The sequence below is a fragment of the Neophocaena asiaeorientalis genome, unplaced genomic scaffold, assembly GCF_003031525.2.
Source record: "Neophocaena asiaeorientalis asiaeorientalis breed wild unplaced genomic scaffold, Neophocaena_asiaeorientalis_V1.1 scaffold427, whole genome shotgun sequence".
NCBI lineage: Eukaryota > Metazoa > Chordata > Mammalia > Artiodactyla > Phocoenidae > Neophocaena > Neophocaena asiaeorientalis.
Genome location: NW_020172280.1, coordinates 3121594 through 3139907, shown reverse-complemented (window position 1 = coordinate 3139907; position 18314 = coordinate 3121594). Strand labels below are relative to the sequence as shown.

General features: G+C 46.5%; 1 long non-coding RNA gene across 1 annotated transcript in view; it reads left to right on the top strand.

Annotated features, from left to right (window-relative positions):
• Positions 1–7886: 7886 nt before the first annotated feature.
• LOC112412500 (uncharacterized) overlaps positions 7887–18314 on the top strand; it is a 35851-nt gene continuing 25423 nt past the window's right edge. The window contains exons 1-2 of the long non-coding RNA XR_003005818.1: positions 7887–8205; positions 8783–8908. This is a non-coding gene — a long non-coding RNA (uncharacterized LOC112412500). The remainder of the gene's footprint in view (positions 8206–8782; positions 8909–18314) is intronic.

Here is an 18314-nt window from a genome sequence, read left to right as displayed (position 1 = left end):
GGCCGGGGCACGAACCCGTGTCTCCTGCATTGGCAGGCGGACTCTCAACCACTGCGCCACCAGGGAAGCCCTTTTTCTTAATTTTAAAAGTAGTGTATGGCTACCACCTAAAATATCCACAGGAAAAAATAAATGCCCTACTCCAAAGGGGAACTGTTATTTAACCATTTGTTTCCTTTTCTCCCAGAACGTTTTATATACGTTAAACACCCACATATCTGCATACACACACACACACACACACACACACACACACACATGCTTGAGGCGACACAGATTAGTTTCTACTACTTAGAGCCCAAACATTACTAACCAGTACAGACATACAGATAATATATTGATGCAACTCTTTACCATTATAAACTGCTTTCACGTTTGTTGAATATCATCAAAATTATTTAAAGTTGGTATTATTCTCATTTAGCAGAAAAGAGGCAGAAGAGATTAAGACATTTGTCCAGATTTACACTACGTGTTGGAAATGGAATTAGGACAAGAATCCAGGTCTCTGAAGTAAACTCTAGGTACACCAGTCTTTCTCCTCCACCGCAGGATCTGTAGTGATCATTGGCGGCCAGATATCATCACCTTGCAGAAAGATTCAAAGAAGCTACCAATGCACCGTCTTCATAAAACTTACTAATCTCTCCACGGTGTCAATTTAGAAATTTCTTTATCCTATACTTGAGGATGAACTGAACTCATTTAAATATAAATAAAATAAGAATTGAGGTTATTACAATAGGCATAACTCCAATAGAATCTCAGGGAAGACAACTGTCAGTCTGGACAATATTTTTAGTGTTCATGGTGTGTGTGCACCAGCTCATTTATAACGTTGTTTTGATAATGTACGTGCCTTTGATATAGAATAATAACGATTTTTTTCTGCTGACTTTATTTTTAAAAGTATATTAGTTAATTAAGAACCATTTACCGGGCTTCCCTGGTGGCGCAGTGGTTGAGAGTCCGCCTGCCAATGCAGGGGACACGGGTTCGTGCCCCGGTCCGGGAAGTTCCCACATGCCCCGGAGCGGCTGGGCCCGTGAGCCATGGCCGCTGAGCCTACGCGTCCGGAGCCTGTGCTCCGCAACGGGAGAGGCCACAGCAGGGAGAGGCCCACGTACCACACACACACACACACACACACACACACACACAAAGAACCATTTACCTAGAGATATATTCTCTTCCTTACCAAGTACACACTGCAAACATGGCCATAGATGTTATGTAGCAACGGGAAGTGCTTCTGCGATTTTGGAGGTGTATTCTTTTAATTTTATCTCACAGTAGTTGTACAGGGAATTGTCGATAGTTCATGTTTTATTTCCTTTTGTTATAAAATCGTCACAGTTTGCAAAAATAAAAGTTATGAGCTATGTGTCCTTTATTTCCTAATCCCTGTGAGAAAGGTTAAGATAGAGAAAGAACATTCAGTGATTGGCCACTGTTGGTGGAGAAAATGATGCTGGAAACTGGTAGAAAAACATTTCTTCAGTACTGTACTAGATTCAGCTTTATTGGAGACAGAAATATAACAGGGCATGGAAAAGATAAAATTTATTGCTCTCTTACATAAAAGATGTTCAGAGTTGGCAGTCCATGGCTGGTACAGTTCTTGCATGAGGTTTTCAGATATTCAGGTTTCTTCTAGTTCATTAGTCTGTCATTCTTAGAATGCAGCTTTTGTCTTTTATGATCTAAGATGGCTGCTAGAGCTCCAGCCATCATATCTGTGTTCCTTTTAAAGAGGAGGAACTTGCCAGAAATTCCATACAATACTTCTGCTTATATCTTATTGTCTGAAGCTTGATTCTATGGCCACACTTAGCTGCAGGGTAGGCCGGGGATAGTATTTATTGTGGATGGCAATTAACTAGAATGAAAATTGAGATTCTGTTATTGAAAAGGGGAGAAATGGATATTGAGAGGAAAAGTGCATTCTTTGACACAGTTCATCCATTTTGCTTCCCAAATACCCATGCATACCTGTCTTCCACCTTCTTGTTACCTGGATTGCGATTATAACACCTGGAGCTTCAGAGCCATCTTGGACCAAGATGTAAACTTGGGAATGAAAGCCACACAGAGCAGAGAAATAAATTCAAGACATATGAGTCCCTGGCACTGTGGAGTTGTAGACAGACCACCTCTAGACTTCTGTGTAGGAGAGAAATACACATTTGTTTTGGTTAAGACTTTTTTTTTTCTTTTTCTGTATGCGTTCTCCCGTTGCGGAGCACAGGCTCAGCGGCCATGGCTCACGAGCCCAGCTGCTCCGCGGCATGTGGGATCTTCCCAGACCGGGACACGAATACGTGTCCCCTGCATCGGCAGGCGGACTCTCAACCACTGCGCCACCAGGGAAGCCCTGATTAAGCCATTTTTGTTAGGGTTTTGATAGTTGCATCTGAGCTTAATCTTAACTGGTACAAGTATAATATAGACTTATAAAATAGCTTTCATTTTAATAGACATCTCTCCAAAGAAGACATGGGCCAAGAGGCACATGAAAAGATGCTCAGCATCACTAATTATTAGAGAAATGCAGATCAAAAGTACAATGAGGTATCATCTCACACCGGTCAGAATGGCCATGATCAAAAAATCTACAAACAATAAATGCTGGAGAGAGTTTGGAGAAAAGGGAACCCACTTGCACTGTTAGTGGGCATGTAAATTGATACAGCCTCTATGGAGAACAGTGTGGAAGTTCCTTAAAAAACTAAACATAGAACTACCATATGACCCAGCAATCCCACTACTGGGCATATACCCTGAAAAAAACATAATTCAAAAAGACACATGAACCCCAATGTTCATTGCGGCACTAGTTACAATAGCCAGGACATGGAAGCAACCTAAATGTCCATCAACAGATAAATGGATAAAGATCTGGCACATATATACAATGAAATATTACTTAGCCATAAAAAGGAATGAAATTAGGTCATTTGTAGAGATGTGGACAGACCTAGAATCTGTCATACAGAGAGGGAAGGGGGGATGGCATGAACTGGGAGGTTGGGATGGGATGAATTGGGGATTGATGTATATACAATACCGTGTGTAAAACAGATAGCTAGTGGGAACCTGATGTATAGCTCAGGGAGCTCAGCTCGGTGCTCAAGTGGTGACCTAGATGGGTGGGATGGGGGGAGGTGGGAGGGAGGCACAAGAAGGAGGGGATATAGGATATATATATAGCTGGTTCACTTCGTTGTACAGCAGAAACTAACACAACATTGTAAAGCAACGATACCCCAATTAAAAAAAAAAAAAAGATTGTATCTTATTCTGCCTGCCAGTGCGGGTAGACTGACCGTCTACCCATCCATCCTGGCCCACTCTGTGCCAAGCATCAGGTATACAAAGATGGCTAAGACGTAGATCTTACCCGCAGGAGCTCCCATTCCAGTGAGGGGCAAACAAACCAATGCAGCAAAAGCACTGCAGCTGCTTCAGTAGAGAGAAATCTGTGTAAAGCAGAGTGGAGCCCAGGGGTGTTTGTAATATTCTCTGCTGCCATCTTTAGACTGAACAAAACCCCAAACCCGTTGTAAGTAAATTTGGGGTGTTGACTATACCATATTTTTCTTTATCTTTAACACTATCATCATGTTACTCACCTATAATTATTTCTTGAACATAGAAAATTTATTTGTTTGGTTTTTATTTGTTTGTTTTGCTTATATTGGAAGGATGATGTTAGCAGATTAAACAGTAATTTTCCCTTGAGAAGTTTTCAGTATAATTGGAGCAGACTATTTTTACATAAAGCCAAAGATAGATTGGCTACTTATAACCTGCTCAGGAGGTAGTGAGCATTTTAAGTGAGAAGAAATGCATTTCCTTTTAGATTTTAGAGTAAGCCAAATCCTTATTCACTTGCTATTATTGGCCTTGCAGTGAATCATCACAGCACCTATGTGTTCCAAAGAGTTCTCATGTGATTTCTCACCGCAACTTCTGTTTTACAGATGAGGAAACTGAAATTCATTAGCATCTAGGCAACACGCCCAGGGTCAGGCCACTGGTAAACAGTGGAGATAGGATTTGAATTTAGGCCTGGACTCCTTCCTGTATTCTATTTGTGTGTCGGTAACAGCCTTCCTGTGGAGACTCAGCCATGAAGGCAGAAGGAGGTGGAAGGTTGCAGGAAGCTGGAGAGGAAAAAAGGTTAAGCTCTTTTGAAGTTTTCCTGCTCAGCCAGGAAAACATTGCTGCAGTTATCAGGTAATTGAAGTGTCAGCGTGCTGCTGTCAGAAGGTCTCTGGGTGAATTTGTTCCTCTTGGCCTGTATGTGGCTGCGAAGTGAGCTGCACAATCACCGTTTTCAGGTGAAGAAACTCCGGCAGTCGATAGAGGCAGCTGTACGAACGTGCAAAATCAACGTCACTGAAGTTTTGCTTATGTTACTGCCTCCAACACTGTTTGATCCTTACATAAAAGAGGCATTTGTCATTTGACAGGACTGAGATTGCAAGACTGTGGAGGTTTCCCCCAGCTTTGTTGCCTAAATGTCTGCAAACTTGGTTTCCCTGTGTGTTTTCTCTCACTGCAAAGTCTCTGTCACCCTGGGGCCTCCCCTGTCCTTTGACTTTCGTGACTGTTCCGGCTCCTGATGAGTTTGGAGAACAGACCTAGATCATCTTCCCTCCGTTGGTAAAAGGAGGAACACTAGACTTCTTGCCTTCATTTTTATCTCTAGCCGCTTCCATTTTCTTTTTCTTTCTCTTGTTCTTCCTGTCGTGACCACCTGGCTCCATGTATGTGTCCCTCCCCTTTCTTGCTACCCTCCTCCCTTTATCCTGGCCACCACCCAACCTCAAAGCTCACATCTTCTAGCATGAGAAATGGTGAGTTGTATGGAAAAGCCGTTCAGTGGTCCTCTGAATTGTCAGCATCTTAATCCCCTGATTGCCATTTAACTGCTGCCCAGACAGTTGGGAGGAAATAACCCGAGCCTTTGTTTTCTCAGTGACTAAATAGGTTTTGGCGTTGGTTAGTGGCATAGGTACCTTTGATCGGCTTTCATTTCCAGTTCTGGGACATGCTTTTTCTAGAAGCTTGTGCCTTTCACTCATAGGAGCTGATAGATGACTTGTAAACATGTATTGAAATACTAGATCCTCCAGGTCATGTCTCATATTATAGACACTCAGAAGGAGGTGTCTTTGGTTTGTTGAGAGCATAGGAGTGTTGTTATAATATCTATCACACTGGGAGGCAGTCAAGGAATCTTTTAGTAAAAAGTGATTGATCTTCCCTTCTCCACCCCACCCCTGCTTTGGAGATATTTTTAAAATTCCCCTTCTTCTCATTGCCCTGTAGAATCTCCTCAAATCACATGATCTTCCACTCCTGCTGTTGAAAATATTTCATTTTTTAACATAACATTTTAAGCGATATTCCATTAAAAAGGTAATGTGCGGTACGCGGGCTTCTCGCTGTTGCTCCGTGGCACGAACCCATGTCCCCTGCATCGGCAGGCGGACTCTCAACCACTGCGCCACCAGGGAAGCCCTGGATGTTCATTTTAAGGGGATTAGAAAGTATACAAGACCACAAAAAATAAACAAACACCATCCATAGTGATGATAAGGCTGTCATGTTTTATCCTATTTCCTTTGTTTCGAGGGTGATAGAGCCTTTATTGGGGAATCATACACTTGCTGTTGTCACTGGAGACTTTGTCTTTCTTGTGAATGTGTTCTGAGGAAGGGAGAGGTGACTTGATTCCCTCTAAAGTGCTGGGATCTTCCGTGAGCCAGTGAATAGTAGCATTTATTCTTTTCGCTCAGTAGTCAGACACCAGCAATTATAGTGGTAGGCTGCTTAGGGGTCTGGAAATCAGTGTCTCAACCCACGGTGTCTACACTGGATGTGGGAAGGAATTTGTTAACTAATAATTGTTGAAATATCAAAGTTTTGAATAATTTATTTTGTTGGTAAATTACAACGCATTCCAGAGTGAGCCCCCTTAGAAATGCTGCACTTAGATTCTTGCGTTCTAACTTACTTCCTTGAGTGGGAGAGGAAGGGATGGGTGTACACCTGGCCTGTGGGCATGCCTGTGGGGCTGTACTGGTGTGAACATAGTCTGGGTTGTGAGCTGGGTCAGAAGAAATATAGAGGTCCGCCATGAGAGGTCGCACCTCCACAGCTCACTTTGGGAGGACGTGGTTGATTTCCATTGGAGAGTGGCCTCCAGGACCTCTCTAGTTAATGGGGAGTAGGGAAAGAGGGTGGTGGTACAGAACGGGTCTGTGTACTTTCGTCCCACCATAATAATCTGAGTTTCTGAAGCTGAGACTCAATTGAGATTATTATTATTTAATAGATGCCATGTGACGTGAACCTACATAAGCTATATTCACATATTGGCTATCAACAGAGTCAAAAATTTTTAGCAAGAAGACAGAAAAGAAAGGTTTCCTTCAGAAAAAATAGCTGAAATCTGTTCTTTTGATGCATTTCTGACAGAAGGCAAAAGGCTGACACTTATTTGGCATCGGCCCCATTCAGTGGAAAGGGTCACCCAGGTTGTAGGGCTTCTTGGTCCCTGCTGCATAGATTTCGTTGATCCGTTTTCTCCCTCTCTGAGTTTTGCAGAATCAACTCCTCCGTAGATTTTTTGTGTGGAGAATGGCTATGGTAGAACTAGAAAGCTCCTCGCTTTTGTACTGGACATGAGGACTTGCAAGGTTGCCCATTCTACAGTTCTTCTGAACACAGGAGACCCAGATAGTCCCCCAGCTCTCCAGTTTGTGGCTGCAGTGACGGGATGGCTGCCCAAGTGCATGGGGGAAGGAATCACAGCTTTTGTTTTTACAACAAGGTCTTTTTCAGCTTTCTTTCCGTGGGAACCAGTTGATATTCTAGTTTAAACTGCGCCTTGCTGTTTGTCAACCTGGAGGAGGAAAGTTGAAGGTCTTGTATTTGAGCATATATATATATATATTTTTTTTTAACCTCTTTTTTGGAGTATAATTGCTTTACAATGGTGTGTTAGTTTCTGCTTTATAACAAAGTGAATCAGTTATACATATATCCCCATATCTCCTCCCTCTTGTGTCTCCCTCCCACCCTCCCTATCCTACCCCTCTAGGTGGACACAGAGCACCGAGCTGATCTCCCTGTGCTATGTAGCTGTTTCCTACTAGCTATTTTACATTTGGTAGCGTATATAAGTCCAGTATTTGGGCATATATTTTTATACAGTCTTTATTTTTGCCTCATGACCTGTGAGGAATGGTAGGAAATTAGGCTCACATCATAGGCGTAGTGTAGTGGGCTGGATGGAAGGAAAGCAGACTCTGAGAGGCGGCTCTGTCCTCGAGGCTGTGAACATGGGGTTGTATGTCTGAGTGGGAAGCAGACCCTGCGCCGCAGGGTGGGGTGGGGATGGGCAGCTGGGGAGTGAGCGCTCTGATACAGGCGAGCAGAGCTTGTGCAGAGCAGAGGCCCTGGACCCACGGTTTTAGGTTATAAGGAGCAGAGAAGTCCTGCACACACGGGGAAGGAAGCAAGCAGAGGACGCGGAGGCAGCGGCAGGGAAAAGGGTGCCTCTTTCATTCCAAAGCACCTCGCCCGGTCTCCTGGGGCCATCTCGCCCCTTGCCTGCTTTGGCCTCCGCTCCCTACCGCAGCCTTTCCTGTGTCCCGTTCCACACCTCATGACTTTCGCTTCCTCCGGCCTCATCGGCTTCCTTGCCGCTCCCCCAAGCTGCTTCAGCTGCCGCCGCCGCGGCTGTGGCTGAGCCCCGCAACCCAGCTTTCTGCGAGACCCGATGGGCCCAGGTTGCTCACCGCACAGCGTCGTCTCCCTCTCGGCACAGCTTCCCGGCCCCCGGGCGGCTCTGGTTTGACGCGGCTGCTGCTTCTCCCATCAGGTGGAGGTGGAGGCAGGACCCTGTTAGGTGGAGGCGGCCTCTGAATAAGGCGTTTCCCCAGGTGAGCCGTGCCTCGAAGAAAGCCTGCGCCCACTTGCACTCATGTCTGCAAGTTTTTCCTGAGCTGCTCTACATAATGGAGGGAAGAAGATTCAAGTTTCTGGGGGAAATCCTGGAGCAAGCTGGCTGCTGGGCCAGAGAGGGGCAGAGGAAAGAGGGTCACCCCGCAATCCTGCCACCTGCCCCAGACTGTGGGGTTGCCAGGAGGAATCTGAGAACATGGTATGGAGTCTTCATTTGTGCCTGATGTAAGTCTTCCCTCTGCGCCCCTCTCTTCGGTACTTAGTGATTGTTTTGTAGCAGTGGGATTGAATACAGGGGGTCAGTAGGATGCAGCCCAGAAACAGGATGTGCAGGTATGGGGACCAGAAGCAGAGAGGCTGTCCCCCAAATTGGCTGAAATTGCAGGGAAGGTTTTGGACATTCAGTGGCCTAGAATTGGGTGGCCTAGAGGTTATAGGGAGGTTTCCTTAACCTCTAGATGTCATGTAAAAGGCAGGGTCTGGGTGTAAAAATGAGGTCAGGCACCGAGTTCCAAATGGCTGGATCAGAGGGAAAACTAGGAGACCAGAGTGGAGAGGCCAAGACTGCGCCCCCATGTGGCAGACAGGCAGAGCCAAGGGGGCCCCGGAGCTGCTGGCATGTGGGTCAGGACCTCCTGTACAGGGATGGACCTGCCAGTGGGTGGAAGGCATCCTTGAAGGACGCTTAGGTGATTCGGGAAAGGGAAGCTAGAATTAATGGCGCGAAACCCAGACACCCAAACCCAACGCAAGAAAAATGGCGTGCAGATGTACTCTCCTCCCTTTCTCTCTCTTGCCTCAGTGTCTCCACTCCCCTCTTGCCCTGGACCGTCTGTGAAAGATAGACCCTTCCTTGGAGAAGCCTTTATCAAAACCCAGCCTTGATAAGGCCATGGAAATGAATGAATGAACACTAAGGAAATAAACCGTGAGTGGATTTTTGAGACAGCTTCCATGTTGGTCACCTGCCTCCCTTTGACTGTAACAGAAGTCCTGCGGCTTAAAAACTCTGACTGCTGATTTGAAAATTTACCCCATGCAGTGACTGATAATAGAAGCTTTCAGGAATGAATAAAAAAGGGGGGAGGGGATGGCACACAAGTGCTGGGGAAACAAACGCAGGTTAAGGTTCTGTGTTGAGAAGGAGAATGATTAAAACTCTTGCCGGTTCACCTTCCCATGCGCGGTGCTCAGAGGTCCAGGTTTCCCGGGTCTGTGTTACAGGCAGGCACACAGAGGCACAGGGCAGGAGAGGAGGTTTGCGCCCTCTCCAGTCCCTCTTGGTATCATTATTTATTTAAAGAGGTGCAGTGACCAGGTCGCCGCTGGTGGCTTATTCTGAACCAGCCAGGGGCAGAAAAGTGAGGCCTGGCCGTTCGCACAGGTCTGTCTCTAGTTGCTGCAGCTCTGTCTCTGCCTGCACTGGCGCATTCTCCGAAGAGGGAAGGTGCTGCCTCATCTTTCCCTGTTTGCCTTTGAAGCAGCCTCTCCTCTCACTTGGAGTCTTTCATCAGGTTAGAGCCCTCCTCTAGGTCCTCGGCTTTATTACAGTTTTTCTTAGAAGCCACCCAGTGGTTCTGATCTAGATCATCTTGCCCCCAGATGACTCTCCAGCTGATTGCACATGCATACGTAAGCCCAGGAAGGATTAATGGGCTGGCCTAGACCAGAAGAACTGTGCAGCTAACCCAGGGAATTGTGAGTTTAAATAAATGGTTGTTGATTTAAGCCATTAGTGTTTTGTTTTTAGTGTTTTTTTTGTTTTTTTTTTTGCGGTACGCGGGCCTCTCACTGCTGTGGCCTCTTCCGTCGCGGAGCACAGGCTCCGGACGCGCAGCCCCAGCGGCCATGGCTCACGGGCCCAGCCGCTCCGCGGCACGTGGGATCCTCCCGGACCGGGGCACGAACCCGCGTCCCCTGCATCGGCAGGCGGACTGTCAACCACTGCGCCACCAAGGAAGCCCAGTGGTTCTGATTTTAATGGAAGGATGTTAGATGGCACTTCGTTTATGCTGAGCTTGAGGCTGAGGTGAGGGCTGTGATCTGTCCTGTTCACTGTTGTCAAGGAAGGGAGGGAGGGAGGGAGGGAGGGAGGGATGGAAGGGAGAGAGGGAAGGAAATTATACCAAGTATCACTTACGATGCATCCTTAGTGAACCCATCAGCATTGGTTGTAGCAGACTGGAGGGACTTGATTCGTCTAGAACAGCAAATTCTAAAATGCAGCTGCACGGTCAAAACACTTGAAGAACTTTAATACATACTGATGCCTGGGACCCATTCCCAGAGATTCTGACTCAATTGGTATATCAGTTTCCTGGGGCTGCCATAGCAGAGTTCCTCAGACTGGGAGGTTTAAACAACAGAGGTTTATTGACTCACAGTTCTGGAGGCTAGAAGTCTGAGATCAAGGTGTTGGCAGCCTTAGTTTCTCCTGAGGCCTCTCTCCTGGGCTTGCAAACAGCCATCTTCTCCCTGTGTCTTCATGTGGTCTTCCCTCTGTCCATGTCTGTGCCCTAATCTCCTCTCCTTATGAGGACACCAGTCATACTGGATTAGGGCCCATCCTAATGACCTCGTTTTACCTTAGTCACCTTTTAAAGACCCTATCTCAAATAGGGTCACATTCTGAGGTACTGGGGCTAGGACTTCAACATACGAATTTGGGGGGGACACAGTGCGTCCCATAACAATTGGTCTGGGTGGAGCCTAGGCATCAGCACTTTGATGTCTCCCCTGGAGACTCCAGTTGCAGCTTGGGTTGAGAATCACTGTTCCAGATGGATCTGTCCTAGCATCCAGGAACAGCTGTTTGGAATATAATCCCTGGACAGTTGAGTTTCTTACATTGTGAAAGTGTTGGGAACTTGGGTGGGAAAGGCTGCTATAAGCAGAACAATGTAAAGAGCTTTGATACCAAACGAGGTGACGGTGGAGAGATTTGTTAAAAGGTCCACCACACCGGGGGCTGGGGGTAGAGGGGGGGCAGCTATGATTTCACATCGGGGGTCCAGCAGGCAGGGTGCTCACTGCACTTGAGGAAAGCAGCCCCTGAGGACAGACAGCCTCTGTCACTTCACTGCTGGATTTTCTGAGCTTTGTGATCTGCTCTCTGGTTTCCTGAATTGACCTACCCCCTAGGAAAGGAGTGCCCTGTGTAAGCAGCTGGTCTCAGTTTTGGGGCCAGGAATACAGTAGAACCTTACATAACCCTGCAGTGGAGCGCTTGGAAAGAAATGCCTGCCTCGTGTGTGAATGCCTAATGAGAGGTGAGCAGTTAGTGGGAGACCGGGGCTCCGTTCCCAGGCAGATCAGGAGTGAGCGGTGACTGTTGTGTGGGGGCCGGGTGTCGTGATGCAGAGCTCAGCCTGGCTCACGACGGGCACACACTGATGTCCCAATAGTTCATCCTGCAGCAGGAATTCTGTTTCTGTGTTGCTCTTGCCCTGCAAACTCAGTTTTGGCATTTTAAAGGATTGCTATTTTTTTTTTTTTAAGCATACTTTTGTGAAGCTGTCTTTCCTTTTTGTGCATATTTGATGGCTGTCCCCGGCCAGTTATTCACAAGTAAGAGGAGCTGTTCCTCCGCCTTCATGCCCACGTTCATCAGGAGGCACTCAAGTCCCCTCCGGACCTTTGTCCTTAGTTTTCTCACCGAGGAGGACAAAGTCGACTGCTGCCTCATCCTCCAGCTTAGAATGCGTGTCAGGCACTGGTACAGGGGCTTCCCTCACCTTGCTGTGTTGGATCCTCACACAGGCCCAATGCAGTCAGTGTGATTATCACCCCCATGTTACAGATGAGGGAATCAAGGCTTAGAGTGGAGAGCTGCCCAGGGGTATGCACGGTGGTAGAGGTGTAGTCAGATCCATGTCATCCTGATTCCAGATCCTGTTTCTAGCCACTGTGCCTTCCGAGCCGTGCTGACACATTGCTGGTGATCTCATCCAGCCACACGGTTTTAAAATCCATCTGTACGGTGGGTGGCTCTCACTTTTACACCTCTAACCTAGAGCCTCCCCTGAACTCCAGGCCTGGTTATCCCGTTGCCTCCCAATGCCGTCACTTGGATTTCTAACAGGCACCTGACGCAGGCAGAGCTCTGGATCGCCCTCCCTTTTCCTAAGCGTCCTCCTGCTTAGTCTCCCCTCTTTCCGTAGGTGTGTCTCCATTCAGTGACTCAGGCCAAATGCGGGCGTCACCCTTGACTACCCTCCTTCTCTCACAGCCCACATGCACGTCATCGGCAAATCCAACGGGACTAACTCTCCAGAATCCAACCGCCTCTTCTCACCGCCACTGTCGTTGCCCTCGCACTGTCTGTCCTCAACACCACCGTCAGAATGAGTCAGCTTCTGCCACCCCTTTGCTCAAAATCCTTTGCTACCTTCCTGCCCCATTCAGGGGTGTCAGTTATGAAGTTATTGCCCCTCAGCTTCAAACCCAGCCTTCCACACTTGCTTTTATGTTGCTGAGGGTGGGCCTCTGGAACCCACCTTTCTCCTTGGCCAGCTGGCTGCCTGTGGGGCTGGGCCAGTAGGAGGTGCTCGAGGGAGACCGCACCCTGGAGAAGGGAGAAGGGACTTGCTCCCTCCTGTTCTGTTTTCTGTGGGTTTCCCATCAGCTCCCATCTCCTGCGAGTGGTACCCCAGCCCTGCCGCTTCACACTGGCAGAGGCCGCTCCTTCCTGTAGCAGTGGTTAAATCCACTTTGCAACTTGTCTCACACTCAACTGTCTCCATCTCACTGTGCTTGCTCAGGGACATCAGGGCCAGTTGCCATTTTCCCCGTCTGCAGGGGTGTGGACTCCAGCCCCACGGGACCCTCTTCTGAGCTTCCAAGTTTTAATAATTCACCCTTTGTTCGCCCAGCCCTAGGAGAGGAGACGGCTTCCGCAGTTGCTGTCTTTCACCCTTTCAGTTACCTGGTTATTGACTTTCTTTCTAATTAATAGTTGCTAAAATAACTGGTATGGCTTCTGTCTCCCAACTGGGCCCTGACTGATATGCTGAGTCGAGGCCCAAGTCCTGAACGCGGCTGCTGAGGTCATAGGTGGGCTGGCTGCCGCCCCGCTGATTTGTATCTGTTCCTTTCACTGGCTGCTCATTCTCCTCTAGCCCCTCTGGCCCCTGCTCTTCTGCAAATGCACCAACTCTTCTCCAGCCTCAGGATCGCTTTGCCTGAAAAACTCTCCCTGCGATTCTGCGTGGCTTCTCCTTCATTGCCACAACCCCCCTCCCGCCCTCACCCACCCAGGGTCTCTGTGAAATGTCACTTCTTCAGTGAGACCTCCCCTGACTCCTCGACATAGGCCATATTCCCTTACCCCTGGGGTATCCCTATCCTTCTTAATCTGCCTTGTTTTCCCCATAGCATCTATCACCAGCTGATAGTTTATGTATTTGTTTGTCAATTGCCTATCTTCTCCTGACTAGAATATAGGATCCAGGAGGGCACAGAGTTTTCCTACTTTAGTGATTGCATATCCCGGGCTTCAGAGCACTTGCCTTACACATAGTAAATGCTTGATAAATGTTGGTTGAGTGAATGAATGAATTGAAGTTCTAGACTCTCAGGAGTAAGACTGAGAGGTGCCCCAGGCCCAGGTGACTCTGTCCTCAGGCCTCAGGGAGGATCCTATAGAGGGTGCTGGCATCATAGGAAAATGAATACGGGTGCTTTCTCCACTGCTCTGCGAGGGGCAGCAGAATTGGCAGTGTCTGCATCCCTGTTGTTCATGGGCTTGGGTGTACTTTTGAACAGTGAGCTGTATTTTTTCTTTCTTTTCTCCCAATTGCTATTGCTAGACCTGGAAAAAAAAAAAAAACTAAGAAAATTTAGAAGCTGCTGAGTCTGTGGTATCTCAACTTTCCCCTTGCTCTCCACTCTGATTGGGTTTTGGACTGATGGACGTTGAGGGGCTGCCTTCCTAGAATACTATCCTGAGAATTTTATGGAACATTCTAAATGGTTACCAGCTGCTGTGGACCTCAATTTGTAACAAAAGAGCCTGGGAATGTTGGTTGTTGGCTTGTTGTCATCTGTGTATAGACTGTCTCTACAAGGTGGTCTACTGAGGGGATTGCCACACTTCACTTCTGTGATGAAGCCTAGCTTCTCAATCCAGGAGGATTAACAACATTTTCAGACCAGGAAGAGGCAAGAGAATTTCTTCACATTAGTGGTAAGTGGAGACCCAACTTTCCAGGGTTGATGGTTGAATCGACCCTAAATCCAGCCTGTTACACGTTACACCCTGCCCTGCTGGAGTGGGGAAGCTCCCTGGACTGCAGAGGCACATCACAATTCTCACTGCTGCGATTCATCTGTTCCGTCTTGTTTGCCTTGGATTTCAGCCACCCGGGTCTCAGAAGGTAGTGAGCTGGCCACTGTTCTTGGCCCCAGAACACAGGTGTGATTGGTGCCATGTTAACTGCTAGTGGCGATTATGGTTGCTGATTTGAAAGGAAGTTGAACACACTGGCTTTCATCAGGTCAGCTTTGCTTGGCTACATGCAACTTTCCACTTGGGCAAACGAGGGCTGAATTCTTGATTCAGACCGACTCTTTCAAGGTGTTGTATTTCTGGGCTCAAATAAGTAAACAAGATAACCCTGTGAAGTTGGGTGCTGTCTGCAGTGTCACTGAACTTGGTGGCCTGTGAAAGGAGAGCCTTCAGCACATAAAGCCCCTCACTCCAAGGGCTTAGATTTTGCTCAGTTTTGGTTCAGATTTTGCTCAATTTAGAGCTACTACAGCCTTATTTTACTGTGCCATATTTGAAACAAGAAATCTGAGCTACATTTTAACTTTGAAATGGAGGATGTATGTAGGTAGGAGGTAATTGATAAGTACTCTCAGAGTACGTAGCACTGTGCTGGGTACTCTATGGGGAAATCTCAAATCAAAGGCTTGGTTACTGTTCTCAGGAAGCTCCCAATCTATTTAGGGAAATAGAAGCTACACACTCATAGACACAATAAAACAAGAATACACATAAGCATTAAAATGTGTATAGTCGGGAATGCTATAGGAACTCAGAGAAAGAACAGATAATTGTGGACCCATGTTTGCTGGAGAAGGCTTCACTGGAATGTGAAGTGGCCTTGAGAAAAGAGTGTGGGTTTAGAGTGAAGAGGAGAGGAGGAAAGGACCCTCAGGCCGGGGCAGTCCGAGCAGGGGCTTGGTGGCGCAAACATGTGTAGCACACGTGGTGTTTCACAAGTGGATGAGCTCTCTCCAAGGGAGTCATTAGAGAGGGAGGTGAGCAGATGGGAAAGGACAGAACATTGGAAGGCACCCAATCCGGTGGGGTAGACAGGATATGTGTACAAAAAAAGATAAGTCAGACTGTTGTTTTGTGCAATTTAAAGTATTAAAAGATGATTCAAAGGCAAAAAAGATAAGAAATACTTGGCAACTGTACCTTAAAAGTCAAATAAGAGGTACAAACAAGATGTGCTTCAGGACTTCAGGGGAAGGTTGATAGAGGAGTGTTGAAGGGCAATAGGCCTTAGGAAAGGGAAGAGGGAGGGGAACAGGCAGAAGAAAAGAATTATGGTAGGTGAAGGGGAACTCAAAGGCAAAGCTGACTCTCAAAGTTGTCTAACTCTTGGTGAAAAAGGAGATGGGTATTTGGCCAGGATGTGGGTATTAAGATGAGAAGGTCTGTAATAGTTACATTGGGAAAAGGAGCCAGGGGGTGGGTGAGGGGCAAATACCAGGATTACTAAGCATGTGCCAGGGCCAAGCTGTATTGAGCCCGTTCTGAGCCTGTGGTGGGCCAGGTCTGGGGGTTGTGGGCCCTTCTCCAGGTGTGTTTTGTGATTCAAGAGGTAAAGATTGGGAGTTGGTGGGGCCGACCTGAAGGGAGGGTCTCAGAGGATGAAGTGTCAGTTGCTGATGAAGGCAGCATTTGTATAGCTAAGCACAAGGTTGCCTGGACTTGGGTGGGTGGATTCTGAGGGATGGGAGGAGAGCCTTCTGGGTTAGGAGGTCAGGAGGAGAGGCAGCCTTGTGCGGATGAGGTCCTGGGCAGACCTTGTTGGCCAACATGGCAATGAGCTGAGAGGAAGAAGAATAAGGGAAGCTGGAATGAGGTTATTTAAGAAGAAAGCAGAGTGCTGAATGTTTTCTTTGATATTTCTCTACATAAAGGAAGTTAGGTTGAATTAGGTTGTCAACAGTAGCATGAATAACATGACGATAAGGTAACTGACTTAGAAGATCTTGGACCAAACCATTCTCCAAATTTCTATAGATTTTTTTCTATCCAAACTTATTTTATTAAACATACTTAGCTGAATTATTTCTGTTAAATTTTAGAGATTGGAAGAGCAGAGATTCAACTTAGCTCCATGATTGCCTAATTGTGAGATCTTGGGCAACTTACCCAACTTGCCACTCATGATTTTCTCATCTGTAAAAGGGGAATGACAGTACATTTCCTTGGGGCTGTTATGAAGCTAAACATTAGGTTCCAACAAGTGGGGACTGTTTTTATTTTAAAATTAGAATTTCAGAGAAGTTTGTGTGTGTCAGTACGAGGTGTTGGTCAGCCCTGGCAGTTACTCCTGCATCTGTCCTTTCTCACTCCTCACTCACTTAGGAAACACATCTACTTAGACTTGTGATTTGGAATATGGAGTGCTGAGTCCAGGTAACTGGAAGTAAGCCAGTATTGTTTGACAAGTGACAAATTATGCCACTTTTAAGCACAAGAAGGGAAGAAGAGAGAATTAACCTGTGAGTGGAGCTATTGGCAAGTCCCAGCAGTCTTCATAAGCCATTCGGGATCTTTCTCTCCTAGACTCACACAGGCTTGGATGATAGTCTCCTCCCACAGTGACCGAGTCAGGGGTCACTGTGTGCTGAGTAATGTGGCCCTTTGCTGGCAGGGAGGTGGGCAGCACGGAGAGTGAATGATGTCGGTGCTGTGGGAATCATTGGAGGTGCTCATGAGCCCAGTGCGTGGGTCACAACCCACGTGAGTCACAACCACAGCCTGAGTTGTGTTTCCAAGTGTAACTCACATCCGTGAAGTAGATCAGCAGAAGTTAAATGAGTCCAAGCAGGGAACAAAGTTCAAATATATTTGGAAGGTATTAAAGAAAGGGAAAAAATTCTTCAAGGGGTCTGATTTCCTTCCACTTTTTGTATAAAACATTTTGGTTCTCTGGTTGCATCTTTTCTTGAGGGACGTTAGCAATACTGTGTTCATTCGACACCTGTGAGCTCTCCTTTTTGGTACTGTGTGTGGGGCGAAGTCCTAGTTCCTAACTCCAAGTGTCTTGATGAGTTCTACTTCCTTGGCATAGAAAGTCTGCAATAGTCATGGGTTTGGCCAGGATTTTCTCTTATTTAATTTGTCTAAGTCACAAGTGAAGACTCTGTGGGCTGAGGCCAAGAAATCATGCTTCATATTTGCCTAACACATTTTGCCTGTGGATCTCAGATCATTGACATAGTAGTTAAGAGAACACATATTTACTTTAATTAAACCATAATCCTTACTCAGGTATTTCCGTTGTGTGAATTTGACAGAGAAACCTACCTTACTTGTGTTGTCCCCGATTTCTTTGTTTCTATGACTCACCTCAGAAACGTCCTTACCTTAAAAAGCAACCAAAATATGCATGAAATTTTGTTATAAGAAAGTACTGTGGGATAAAACTTTTCCAGAGATAGACATTGCACAATTGCCCATCGGGGTGGACTTTTGGTGCTCATGTGTGGAAAGGGGTGGGAAAGGGTTATTTATTCAAAGTTCAGTGTAGGTGTCTGTTGCTATTTGACCTGTGGCCATCCAAATTTTCCCTCTCAGAACTTAGGAAGCAAGTTGATTCAGATAAATCCATCCCTCTCTGAAATCTCAATTCTTGTTTTCTGAAACTCAGAACCAAATAGATTTCTTCCTCTCCAAAATCAGTGTCCAGATATTCACTGTCAGAACTTAGGAATCAAATAAATTTAGATAATGAAGGGTACTTTCCCCACTTCTTGCTTATTAGAAACTGCTCATTTGTGGTAGAAAATTAGGGAACTACAGGAAAGAATAGAGATAACAAAAAAGACTCACTATCAGAGGTATAACCGTGAATGGTAATTTCCTGAGAGTAGCTTATGTCAGGGAGTGAGGAATATCCTTCTTTTGTCTCTTACGTTTCCTCCTCATTCTCCCCAGCCCAGAAACATTCAGAATCCATGAGAATTAAAAAAATAAAATAAAATAAAAGTTTGTTGATAGATCTGCATGTTGGCCTGGATGACTGTTTGTGTCTGGCCAGCATGTAGTGTGTGTGAGATTTTCCTCGTTGCTAGACTTCTGCACTTGA